The sequence below is a fragment of the Nilaparvata lugens genome, chromosome 6, assembly GCF_014356525.2.
Source record: "Nilaparvata lugens isolate BPH chromosome 6, ASM1435652v1, whole genome shotgun sequence".
Classification (NCBI taxonomy): Eukaryota; Metazoa; Arthropoda; class Insecta; order Hemiptera; family Delphacidae; genus Nilaparvata; species Nilaparvata lugens.
Window position 1 is genome coordinate 32,077,398 of NC_052509.1, and position 13,629 is coordinate 32,091,026.

A 13,629-nucleotide genomic window follows, 5' to 3' on the forward strand; every position below is an offset into this window, starting at 1 on the left:
TCTGGCGCTATCATAGTTTCACCACTATTCTGTTCCACAGTCATATCTCTTGCAGTCGTTAACTATACCGTATCTATAATAAATTGAAGAGTTGGCTTATACACGTACGGGATAGGAAAATTATGTTTGACGCATCATCACGTCTGAACTACTGGACTAATTAACTTGAAATTTTGCATATAGATTCCAAGGATGGTTATAGGCCTATTTTCAATTCTTCAAAATTTCATTACGTCAAGTTTTCAGTTTGTCAGCTTTTAAAATAGATCTTTGCGGAGCACGGGTTTCTGCTAGTGTACTACATAAGAATACATTTTATTCAACTTTTATTCAAGTTTAGTTTACACAGCTTACATGATTCTTTTCAGAATTAAATTCTCTACAATTTTTATTGCGAAAAAGTATTTGTTTACTGGTCATTAAAGAAAGTTATTGGGCATCAAACGTAGAAGTCTGTTTTTCTACTTAGATTTTTTGCATATTTCAACTTTTTTCTCAAAAAATTCTCCCACTACAGCTTCCAGACTAGTTTTATTCAATTTGTCAGATATTTTCCATATGAATCCAGCATAAGTTTTTCAAAAACTAGTCCCCAAACAATTCAGCATCGGTGTATTTCACCAGAGGAACTGAATTCCGGACGAAAACTTTCACTCTGTATAGCTCGCTAAAGAAGCGTTTATGGATTTATGTTTATAAGTACTTTTTTTCTTATTTTTACCTCTACTATCACGTATTGAATTATTTTACCATAATTTATGAATCACTCTGTATATGTTCAGAGATGTTTGGTTATTGACAAAAAAATATCAATTAGGTATTTCTCTATTCCGTTAATATTTCTTCTCCTTTTAAATGGAAAATAAGAATTACATTGTCAGCACATACTTTATTGAGTTTTTTCCAGTCTGGATAAGCCTATTACAATAGTAGCTTCTATAGGATTATTAACATGATCAGTATCCTTGTTTATCTCAAAGGAATAAGAAAAATTGCAAATTTTGCTACCACATAAATATAAGCCCATCTGAAGAATAAGCATTTTCTGTTCCTCCTGTTTATCACTAAAATTAAAAATATCATGCATTTGTTGTAATCACTGTGAATATTGTGAAGGTGAAACAATGATTGTACATTATAAAAATTGCCGTATAAATGTCTACATCTTCAGCTATTATTATTGGAAATCTTGCTCGAAAAAATATACATAGTATAATATTTTTCTTGTCTTATACAATACGAAAAGCTATTATACCGCTATGTTATGATAAAAGTAGACTACAATAATACACATAATTTGAAATTATGAAATGAAACATCTATTCCCATTGAATAAATGATATGTATATATAATATTAATAACAATTACCAACAATTGATATAGGTAACTCAACAAACCTCTATCAGAAACGTCGATTTGTATAAAAACTTGGGATTGAAATAAACTGTAGTTAATACATACGGTACGTAGGAACTCATGTATATTGAAAAAGATAATTCACTACCGGTACTCATGGAGAAATACATTATGATGGAAAATGATAAAAAATCGAAGGACTGTTATTATCTCAATTTTTTTGAATAAATTACAATTTCAAGATCCATATTTTACATTATATATTTATTTTAAATTCATATTTTACATCAACATTTGTAATATTAAACACATTTTCAGACTGTACGACTTTGGAATAAGATAGATACTTTCAGATTTGAACATATATATTGAGAAAAAAATCAACTGCAATCTATTCAACACAGATTTATAGACTTAAAAAAATGTTATAAATGAAAAAATGTAGGTACCTATCCATCAAAATTTTTATATTGTTCATCTCATCACTTTTGGAGCTGCATGCTTTATATGTTACTTTAATTGATATTCTGATAAATAGATTGTTAATGATACATAAATAATTCATTATAGGTTTTGAGCAAATAATTTCAATGAATGAAAATAATTCAAAACCTCCAAAACACGATTGCAAATATATACATTTTTGTACCAAGCCTGGGCTGGTAATTTTGAGTTTTAGTTAAATCTACATTTTCCAATAATTTACAAATGAAGATAAAGAAAATTGTAAGTTTTTGTTTTATAGAATACGCAAGTTTGGTTGTTTTCAGTAGAAAAATAATGTTTGAAAATCCGGTCACCAAATATTGTAGTATTTTTAAGGTGATATTTTCCAAATGTTGACTGTTCACTGTTCAACTACTGTAGCAGCAAATAGGCTATTACGGTACTTGTAGAGTACCTAGGGAGTGTCTTCACCAAACAGGTCTACAGCGTCCAGTTCTCGGATCCGGCTTGTATCCTTCAGGGCAAGGCTTTTGAGGCACAACGATAACAGTTTTAGAAGCTGAATTATAGAAATATTGTGTTATCCTATCCAAAAATGATATCACTTTAGATCTAAAATAATCCGCGACTTTGTGTATAAAACTCTTCATCTTTCCGACTAAACTTCTAGACTGTTGAGCACTAGGACTGTCTCGCGATTGGAGCTTATCACAATCAATGAATTTCACAAATAATATTAGAATGGAAATAAATAGTAAGCACTTCATCTCAACTATTCTAGTTTCAGAAATTCGGAGAAATGGTGGAAAACTAGTGATGGTCTTCAATTATTAAATCCACTGGCGAAATGCGAATTTGAGAGCCGAGTATAATCTTTTTATCTGCAATCGATTGAATGATGGTACTTGAATTTGAGTGTGTATTGAGAAAAATTAGAGATTATTATTTATTTATTTATCCGGATCTGGAACATGTGAATAGTCGAATAAGATAAGACGCATGCAATAATATATATTCCTCTTTCATCAACAACTTCAAAATTTTTGGGTTCATGCGGGTACTAAGTGATATAAGTATAATAAGTACAACTTTGTTTATAAAATTACAGGAAAGTTTATGATTCCAATATATTGACGTAATCTTATGTTTCATCTTGTGAAAGGATCTACAATGATATAATGTACAATGTATGATATAATATATTCATCAAAACTTGGGCTATACCGGTTATAGGTACACTATGATTGTGGAAGAGAATCTCCATGCTTCGTCACATCATCAAGTAAAAAGTCTATTAATTTTTCAGCCTTTCATTTTAATGGGAAAGAAAATTCAAATTTGATCACCATGATTTTGTTTCAATTACCTAACTAGTAATTGATAATGATTAAAAAAACAAAATCAAAATTGGATGCTCTTAACATAATATTTTTGTTCAGTGATGTTATTATATAGTAGCAGGTAACCCGTGCTCCTCAAGGGTCCAATTAAAAACTCAATAAACTGATAACTTGACCTACCTACTGAATTTTGAAAAATTCAAAATAGGTCTATAGGCATCCTCGGTAAATTGATAATCTATATGCAAGATTTTTAAGAAGTTCAGTCCAGTAGTTCAGACGTGATGATGCATCATCATTCGTGAATTTCCTATCCCATATACGAGTATAACTATAAGCCAATTCTTTCTTCATTACCTATATTATACATTAGCATTTGAATGAATTCATCCAATAGTGTATCTCATTGTTCTTTAAATAATAAAATTGCCGTTGATGATGACTTACGGTACTTCTTCAAAAAGTCTTATATTACTATTTAACTATTACTCAATAGCGAAGAAGATTGAAACTGATAAGTGTCCAGCACTTTTGAATATAGGCCTATATAAGTTGATCAACTATATATTTATTTGATTAATTGATGTAATCATAAACAATAATAATTTATCTTCAATGTATCATTTGAACGATTATTTTAAGTTTTTAAATGCAAGAATAATTATGTACTTGTCTTTATGAAGAGTGCCACAGCCGCTACGTCATACATTCACTGATGAATATGAATAACCGGTACCGGTGCTTCAAAAATTATTATTGAGACTATCCACGTATCGACGGTACTTCAATATGATAAGGACCCATTCAATGATTGCCTATCTGGATTCACGCTTCTTAAGGATGTGACAATAGATTTTTTTCCTGTCTTCTGAAAAAATCACCAATGATTCATCTTAATCAACATCTTCCTGTACTTTGAATGACATTTGAAGTACATCAACTAGTATGCTACTGAGTCAAGTTAGTTTAAAATATATCATACAATCAGCCTATTCTATTATATTTTATTACAGTGGTCCAGGGAAACGGAAAATTTAAAAATAAGGTCATCCAAAGAATGAATTCATAAATCTAATAAACTAAGATATTCCCACATGCACCCGTTTATGCTGACTTTAGATATGTGACAATGCTGTCAAAATATTCATTGATCCGTAGCTATCACTTTTTTAATGATATTCTTTCACAGCTATTGCACGTTACCCACCAGCACAATAATAGTCCATGATTAAAATTACATTTTTTTGTGTTCATATCAATTGTGCAAAATAATAAACAACTGTATATAGGTAGTGTTGCCAACTGGATCTTTCCAATTTCCTATTCCCTTGCGCCACAACTCTGTGTACCGTACATATTACATTTACTACAGTAGTGTGTAATATACATAAATATCATGGAATTAATCAGAAGATTTGAGCTACATAAATGGTATATATATGTATGATGATAATATAGGAGAAAATTATTTGGAAAAATCTATTCACCAACCAAATGTGAATACAATTTCCTATCAAAATAGTACAATACTAGTACTGAAAATTCATTGTCTTTAAGCACCGCCAAGGCAAAAAAAATTGTTTGTTGAATATGAAATCATTAAACTTATCAATAGTAAGATAAATGAATAATGAAAATAGATCACCCACTTTTTTATATAGGCTAGGTACTGTATTTATATAAATTCAATTCCTTATCTATGAAAATTGAAGTTCAATATTTTTGAGAATGATATGTGCCTACTTGGGAGTTGATAATTTGTAAGATTTGAGATTATTTTATAAATTTATATGAAATTCAGTATCGTGTTTAGAGTAGGCAACAGCTATACACAACTTTTTCATTAATCATGTAGGAAATAGAATGGTAGCCTATTAATGTTGTACAGTTTTGTATGTTTTATCATTTCTTCAAGTTCTAGACATTCCATACATAATTATAACGGCAATTTTGAAAAGTTTAGCTCTCTTCTTAATTTTGTTTTTTTTTGTGTCTCAAAAAATCAATGAGCGAATTCTTGCCAATCATAGTTGTGATAGTGCACGAGTGTTAATAAATACTGTAATTACAATGATCATAGCCTATCCAATTATCCATATCAGGTACTGTATCTATAATATAGGTAGTGTAGGTCCTTCAGAAAACCAATTAGGCTTATTAGAAACATAAATTCAAGTTCTAATATATTTTATTGCAAAATTAATATCAATGAACCCGATACTCCACTCTTAAGTATTCGATAATGATGAGAGCGTAGAAATTCCTCGTTTGATGTCTTATCTTATCCAACCATTCACACGTCACAGATCCTACTTCAATGAACCTTAAACGTCAGTTTTTCTCAAGACCCTCACATTTAAGTGCGAAAATCATTCATTCGATTGCAAATAAAAAAATTATACTCGGCTCTCAAATTCGCATCTACCCAGTTGCTGAATTTGATAACCAAAACACCTGCATCTATGCTATTTTTTGTGAATTTCAAAAACAAAAATAATCGAGATGAGGTGCTTTCTGATTTTATCTATTTTTAAATTATTTGTGAAGTCAATCGATAGTATAGAATCACAAGACTGCATTAGTGCTCAACCACAGTATTCAAGTTTATTGGGAAGGATAAATACGTTTTATAGATAAAGTTGGGGAGGATTCAAAATCCAAAGTGATTCCAGTTCTAAATAGAATTTTCAAATTTCCACTTAATACACCGTCAAAATTGGATAGCCTACATTATAGCCTACTTTGATTTTGTGAAACTGTCATATAAAATTCGAATCTGGATAAAAGTTGGTAATCGAATTTTTCAACAAATACCTTTGTCCTAAAAAAAACATAAAATGTAGTCTACGCATGTTCCATAACAACAAACAACAACAAAGTTCATCAAAGACTCACGTTCCTGTATTCTTCGAAGGTGCAAGGTGATTTAATTTTTTCATTGTTCAACTAGAATTTCAACTCAACTGCAATTCTAATAACTGTGAAATGATTAAATGATAAATGCATGATTGATTTATGAAAAATAACTCAAAGGGTTGAAATAGGATAATATATTATTTGTGAATTGATTTTAAAAACTACTTTCATATGTGAGTGTTGGTCAAAAGTTTTGCAATTTTCTACAAAACAAACAGACAATTTTCAAAACTTTCATTCTCATTCCTTATTATTTCAATTTCCTCCTCATGTAAGCCGCAAATAATGTGTATGAGTTTCTATACATAACCTACTTTTTTATGGACCCAGTTTCATTTTTTACTAACCGTTTATTAAAAAGTTTTTCAGTGTTAAGGACCGGGGTTGAAATGTTTCAGTTGGACACAACAATGCAATTGCTCAAGCTGAGCTATAAAAAATGTCATAGCATATTTATTTTTACATTCACATTTTACTTTTAATGTCTGGGTCTGGGTGTATTTGTGAATGAATTAATACTTATATATTTATAAGTTATTTATACTTCTTACTTAAGTTCAATAATAAAGTTGAAAAGAACATGTGAACTCATCATACATTGCATTCAATTAAAAATAAATGCTACTCTACTTTGCATTTTTTCTGTCTTTTTGTGAACATTGGCATTCGATGTTATTCGAACATTCGCACTTAACACATAGGTAGCTTAGCACAAGCCACTTTCAAAAAAATACTTCTAGACAGATTAACTTGAACAAAGCGAATCTTGACATTCATCATTCATATTCTACTGCTGTACAAGCTTATTGCTGATACTTGAAGTGAATTAATTGATAAAGATATCTTGTCATTAAATTACAATTTTAGGACAAATAATTTGTACCGTAGCCATTATTTATAGTTTTCATGTGCTGGACTGAACATTCATTTTTGAAACTATAAAATATTTTTAACAACTAATAAACATAGATACAGCCCACTATTATGGAATTTTCATTTGCTTAGAATATTTCTTTTGCTTGAAATATCTATGTTGCAACACCTTATATAATTAGTTCCAAACGCAGCTACGTTACAGTAGCCTAGGACAACAATCCTTAGAATGGAGCAGAGTTTAAATAATTCTATGAGTGATTTTAAACAGTCACATTACCTACGGTACTTCACAGTCACAATGATTCTACTCAATAGCTGTCATAATATGAGTGTGATTCTTTTATTAAGAGGACGTCATTATCGCATCAAATACACCAGTTCGAGGGTTGGCCCTAAACTCAAATACGTTACTACTTGGTGGAAGGGTAGCCTACATGCAAATGGAGTATATGTAGGTAACAAATCAGTCTCTATGATTATCATTATCCTGTACCACAAGCCAATCACTTTGCAAGGTCACTCTTGGTCGCTTGTATAAAACGAAACATTTTTACCGTTTTCTGAAATTCTAAGGAGCGTCGTTGATTTAAATACTGTTATTATTTTGTGTTCGAATCTTTTTGTATTTGATATAATAAACCCAGTGACATGAACATCCAATGATGCTGTACTTCATCAACCAAGATCAATATTGATCTCAATCCAAAATGTAAAATACCATAGGCTACATTTCCAATTTAAACCCCCATGTTCAGGCCCGGCCCCAGGGGTGGGCGGACCGGGCGGCCGCCCAGGGCGGCAGGTTTTGGGGGCGGCAAATTTTAAGGAACGGAAAATTTCAAAATACAAATAAATAAATTTATAATATCAAATGTGAATGGTAAAATTATATAAGAAGCTTTTCCAACCTCGAGCTAATAAAGACTCTTCTAAGATCAACAATGTCCCAGGAACGTCTGAGTGGTCTAGCGAACATAAAATAGTTCAGTCCCCAGATTTTGAAGAATTGGTGAAGGAATTTCCCCATGCAAAGGTCAGACGAGTTCTACTTAATTAAACAGGTGTGTTAAACAAACTTGTAGAAATTGTAGTTTTAATTACTTAGCAAGTTAAGTAGGCCTACTATGTTGCAGTCTACGTCTCAGGCTAGGGCCACACGAGCGCATAAAGTGCGTCCGTTGGAACTTACTTTTTGACGTCCGTTGTAGAAATACATAGAAGTGAATTGGTGACAACACACGAGGTACGTGCGTACCAAGTAACGGAAGTCGTAACGGACGGTGATTTTTGAACTGCGCAGAAATGCAAAAGTTATTGCTTCGTCTGGTTCCATTGTGTAAAGCCAACTGACTTTGGCGACGTACTTTGTGCGCTCGTGTGGCCCTCGCCTTAAGGCTGTGCAAAGACTATAGATAAACTTTCTTTTACTGGTGATATTTTTCAAAGTTTTTTGATTTGTATATATCACAATGAAGAAGTTTTCTAAAGGTGCGTACAGACTTTCGCTCTGCTCCGCAATCGAACGTCAGTCACTCGAGCAGATCGATTGATGATCGACCGGGGAGCAAGAGTGGAACAAGAGAAGATCTAACATCTCCTGTAACGTTCATGATCGGAGCGATTGCAGAGCGAGTGCGGAGCGTGCGTGGAGCGATTGCGGAGCGAGTGCGGAGCGTGCGGGGAGTGTGTTGGAGGCGCGTATATCTGTACGCACCTTTAGGAAAAAATTTTTTCCGATCCTTTTTGATATATGAACGCATAAAGTTTAAATTTTTGGGACAGAACATTTCAAATTTGGTACGAGATAAATCCATGAAATTCAAAGGATAAATTCTTCATGGTATTGTTGATTGAATAAAACAAGAAAATTTTAAAACATTTTCTGAAAATATCAATTTTTGAGAAAGTTATTCAACTTACAAAAAAACTCAACTAAACGTTATTTTTGGTCATTTTTAGTAAATTGAATAACTTTCTCGAAAATTGATATTCTCAGAAAATGTTTTGTTCTATTAAATCAACAATACCATGGAGAATTTATCCTTTGAATTTCATGGATTTATCTCGTACCGAATTTGAAATTTTCTGTCCCAAAAATTTGAACTTTGAGCGCTCATGTCTCGGAAAGTAATGATTGGGAAAAATGTTTTCTTAAGAAAACTTTTTCATTTTCATAGCATGATCCTTAAGCGATCCTTGATCGTATCCTTAAGCGCGCCTCTCCACTAGGAAATACTGAAATGAAGGGCATCTAACGGGTGATTCTCTTTGAACATAATCTCATGAACTTATATCATTGTGCAAAATTTCACTGTGAGGACAATATAGATGGTGATGATGGTTGAAGCTAAAAATGAGGTGTTTTTCACAATACAAGGAGCTTTGTTGTCAGGTGTACCTGGAAATCTATATGAGATAGAGCGCTCTACCTAGTCTCAGATTGTAGAGCACAAAATTACGGCCAGAGGGATTTTAAATTTTGAATCTAGATTGTAACAATCGGGATATATTGTTGATCAAATACGAAATATGATCAAAATTGATTTTTTTCTTGAAATATCACTCATTTTTGAAAAATCATAGCTCAGTACTCATTGGAGATAGAGAGTTCCGAATGTTCTCATTCCATTCAGAATTTTATAATCTTAAAAAAAGCAGGAGCAAATTATTCTGTCCGATCACTGATTTTGCCGGAAATAGCTGAAAACTGGAAAATAAACCGAAAATACGAGTTTTTTGGGCCACTCTGTATAGGGCTCAAGGGAATTTTGCATGAAGTATTTGGTTCTGAACTTCTCTCATGTATCCGATAAAATATTAAAAAATCAGAACTACAATATAAATTGCAAGCACACCCCCTTTTTTATGTCTATATTGACTGGACTTTACTGTTCCCCAATATTTATATTTTTGGTCAAATATTTGTTTAAATGTCAATAAATATTGTTAAACATAATTATTTAGAGTTTACTGAGACTCTGTTGTGTGAATGGAGCGATCGCATCACAGCGGAGACACAATAGTTAGGCGATCGCTCAAGGAAGGGGTGGAGCCCGGGATTAAAAATTAGACGGAATACTTGTGGGGGGCGGCGGTTGCCGACCTCGCCCTGGGCGGCAAAGTCCCTAGGGCCGTGCCTGCCCATGTTTAGCAATAGGCCTACATCATTTTCTTAAATTTCTTTCTGGAAAGAAAAACTAAAAAAAAGCCCGACCCGACTCTCAGCCATTTTGGATGAAGTGAGGATAATCTATAAACTTCCTCCATTTTGAATTTCCTGAAATGTTCTGTTAAATATTTGAAATGATGAACTGATCACATATGGTGGGGATGGGACTATCAAATCAGCACCGGTACTGTGCAAAAAGTATAAAGTACTGCTAAGATTCTGATTTATATAGGTTAGCCCACTCCCGTCCTGGAAGCAACAAGAAACATAATTATATACCCTGCATCTATTTAAGAAACTCTTATCAGCAACCTATGTCATCTGGACGATTTGAATCATTAGAGATGAGAATACAGCACTGGTCGCATATCACTTTTTATTTGTGACACATCTAAGATATACGGCATTGACGGTTGGGTATTGTTAGCACAGGAAAAAATCTAAAATGAGTAGGCTGAATACAGAAGAGGGCTGTAAGCAGAATTATACAAAGAGCTAACTATATTCAACTCTGCTTGCAAACCTTTTCCAAACGAATGAATATACTTTTTGTATTATCAAATCCTGGTAATATATTATTACTCTCCATGGTAATTAATTCAATCCCAACCTTGAAATAACAAGGCATGCGCACATAAATTTGACAAGGGGCTTGAATGTTGAAACAGTGTTTGGTGTACTTCAGTGTTGCCGAATTCATCGAGGAGCACGCGTCGCGTTTACATACCTCAGATGGAGATGCTCCTCTCGACACCCATACTCAGGGGCAGGGGGGGACCCCCTCTTGCCCTCACCCAAAATTCATTTCAATAATATGAAAAATTGTGGTTTCACAGTTTGAACAAACTGAGTTACTGTTATATAGGTACCTGTATATTATCAGTGTTCAAAAACGTTTATATTGCATAATATTGCACCTTATTTTCGCTAGCTCCCTATGTAATGGATTGCGGGTGAGCGTGCAAGTGTTGTGTATGCTATACAGGGTATATGTGTGTGTGCGATGCAATATAGGCACAAGACCAGCGTCCTTCTCGAAAAAAAACTTACGCATATTTCAGCGCACTGGGAAGGGAGTGGGCGCTTTGTCGACAATGAACGAATTTCCAATTCTGTAATAAGAAATATTCTAATATTATTACAGTGTTACTTGGATTAATTTTTTTATACTTCATTATTGAAGGTTTATAAGTCCTGAAAAAGCAGAAAATTGGATGTAATTGGGGGCTTTCTTCAAATATGTTTACCATTCTAACTAGTCTAAACAAGCTAAAAGGTCAAAAATTTTGCTCCAAAAACATTCCTTCTAAATTTCTCTGTCAACTGATCAAGGATGAGGTATATTTTATACATAATTACAGAATGGTGGAGTGAGATTCAACAATTGAATATATATATACCAAATTTCGAAATTTTGTCCCATAATTTCACCTAGTTATTGATCGATAAGAAAATGAATACTGTTCTTAGATTTGATAAGTCCTATAATGATCATCAGAATATTAATTTGAAAATAAGAAATGTGTTGGGCCATCCAACTTTAATCAAATCAAATTCTTTTTATTGCTGTAACATTTTTTCAAAATGCATAACAAAGTCAAAACATATAAAACAGATAAGTTAAAACAGTCATATAAGATCACAGATTATGTATCACATATTATCTAACAGTTCATTTATATTGTATGGACATTTTTCAACAAGGGAAGTTATTATTCTATTCTTAAAACATTTAGTCTCTAGACATTTAAATTATCAGGTAAATTATTAAACAGTCTGATGCCATACTCAATAAAACCATTTAGTGTGTATGAATAATTACATTGATTCACTCTAAGAGCAGACGCATTCCTAGTAAAATGACTATGAACAGTATTATTCAAAGGAATAAATGCCAAATTCTTCTTGATTATACATTAAACACTCAAAAGCATAGATAGCAGAGACAGTTAATATTTTCATTTGTTGGAATAGAGGTTTACAATGTGTCCGACCATGGACATGAGCAATCACTCTTATTGCACGCTTCTGCAAAACGAACAGTCTTTTAACGTTAGTGTCATTCCCCCAGCAGGCAACGATACCATAAGACAAATGGCTATGTACATACGCATAATAAGCAGTAATTAGTACAACTGGGTTAACAATAAATTTCAAACGGTTCAATAAAAATAAACTTTAGATATTCTCTTAAATAATATGTTTACATGAGTCTCCCACTTAAGATTATTCTGAAAAGTGATGCCCAAAAATTTTGTATTGTCACTACTAGAAGTAAAGCGAAAATCCAACATTTGGGTTTTGTCCTTGTTAAGACAGAGTTCCTAGGGTTAAGATTGGGTTTAAGATAAGGTAAGATAAGTTTAAGATAAAATAGGTAGGTTTAAGATAAGGGTCAATGTTTCTTAGGTTCCTAAGGTTTTCTAGGCTCCATTTTTACTGTAGGGTACACCAACCAAAATGATGTGAGGGCCGACAGCTCTCATGGTGCAAATGATATTATTAAAACTACGCATTATACTATTGTCATTGTTTTCAGAGTAGATTTTCCTTTGTTTGAATTGTGGAACTTGATGATTTTTTAAAAGTTGTCGAAACAGGTGTTCTACAAATAAAATATCGACTATGTGTTCTTTTGGATAAACTGCTCTACCTACCTACCTCACGCACGAGAAGGAGGTTACAAAGTCAATCTTTTCAAGGATGGGGTGGACCCCCTGTTAGTTTCCCAGGGAGGAGACTCATGCCAGTTAATAGAGCTGATAAATAACTATACAGAGTATGAATTTGAAAAAAATCGGTCTAGTCATTTTTAAGAAAATGGTGATAGAAATTTAACAAAATTCATTTTTTTCAAGAATATTACGGAGCTCCAGCAATTTTCCCAGAAATTAGACTCATGTCAGTTGATAGGGCTTATAAATAGCTATCTAGGGTATAAATTTGAAGAAAATCGTTAGAGCCGTTTTTGAGAAAACCGTGAAAAACACATGGTTTTTTAGCCATTATCCGCCATTTGGATTGAATTTTATTGAATTTCTTATTGTCGGATCCTCATGGTATAAGGACCTTAAGTTTAAAATTTCAAGTCAATCGGTTAATTAGGAATGGAGTTATCGTGTTCACAGACACACACACACAGACCAACACCCAAAAATCATGTTTTTGGACTCAGGGGACCTTGAAACGTATAGAAAACATGAAATTAGGGTACCTTGAATTTTTTTGGAAAGCAATAGGCTACTTTCCTTACCTATGGTAATAGGGCAAGGAAAGTAAAAATCTGGTGTGGTACCGTACACTCACACAACTTTCCTTGCTCATTGAACAGTAAGCCTCATTCTTAGACGAGAATAATTTAGGGGGATAACATAATGACGATTGGCGGCAACATATTTGAAACTACGATCAGACTACTGTATATGTGTTATTTCATCACTTAATGTTTTCCTTCTATTATTGTTATAGCAGATTCAATGTGGGGGGTGAAATTTTCAACTCTGCAACAAGTGTCAACTTGGCAG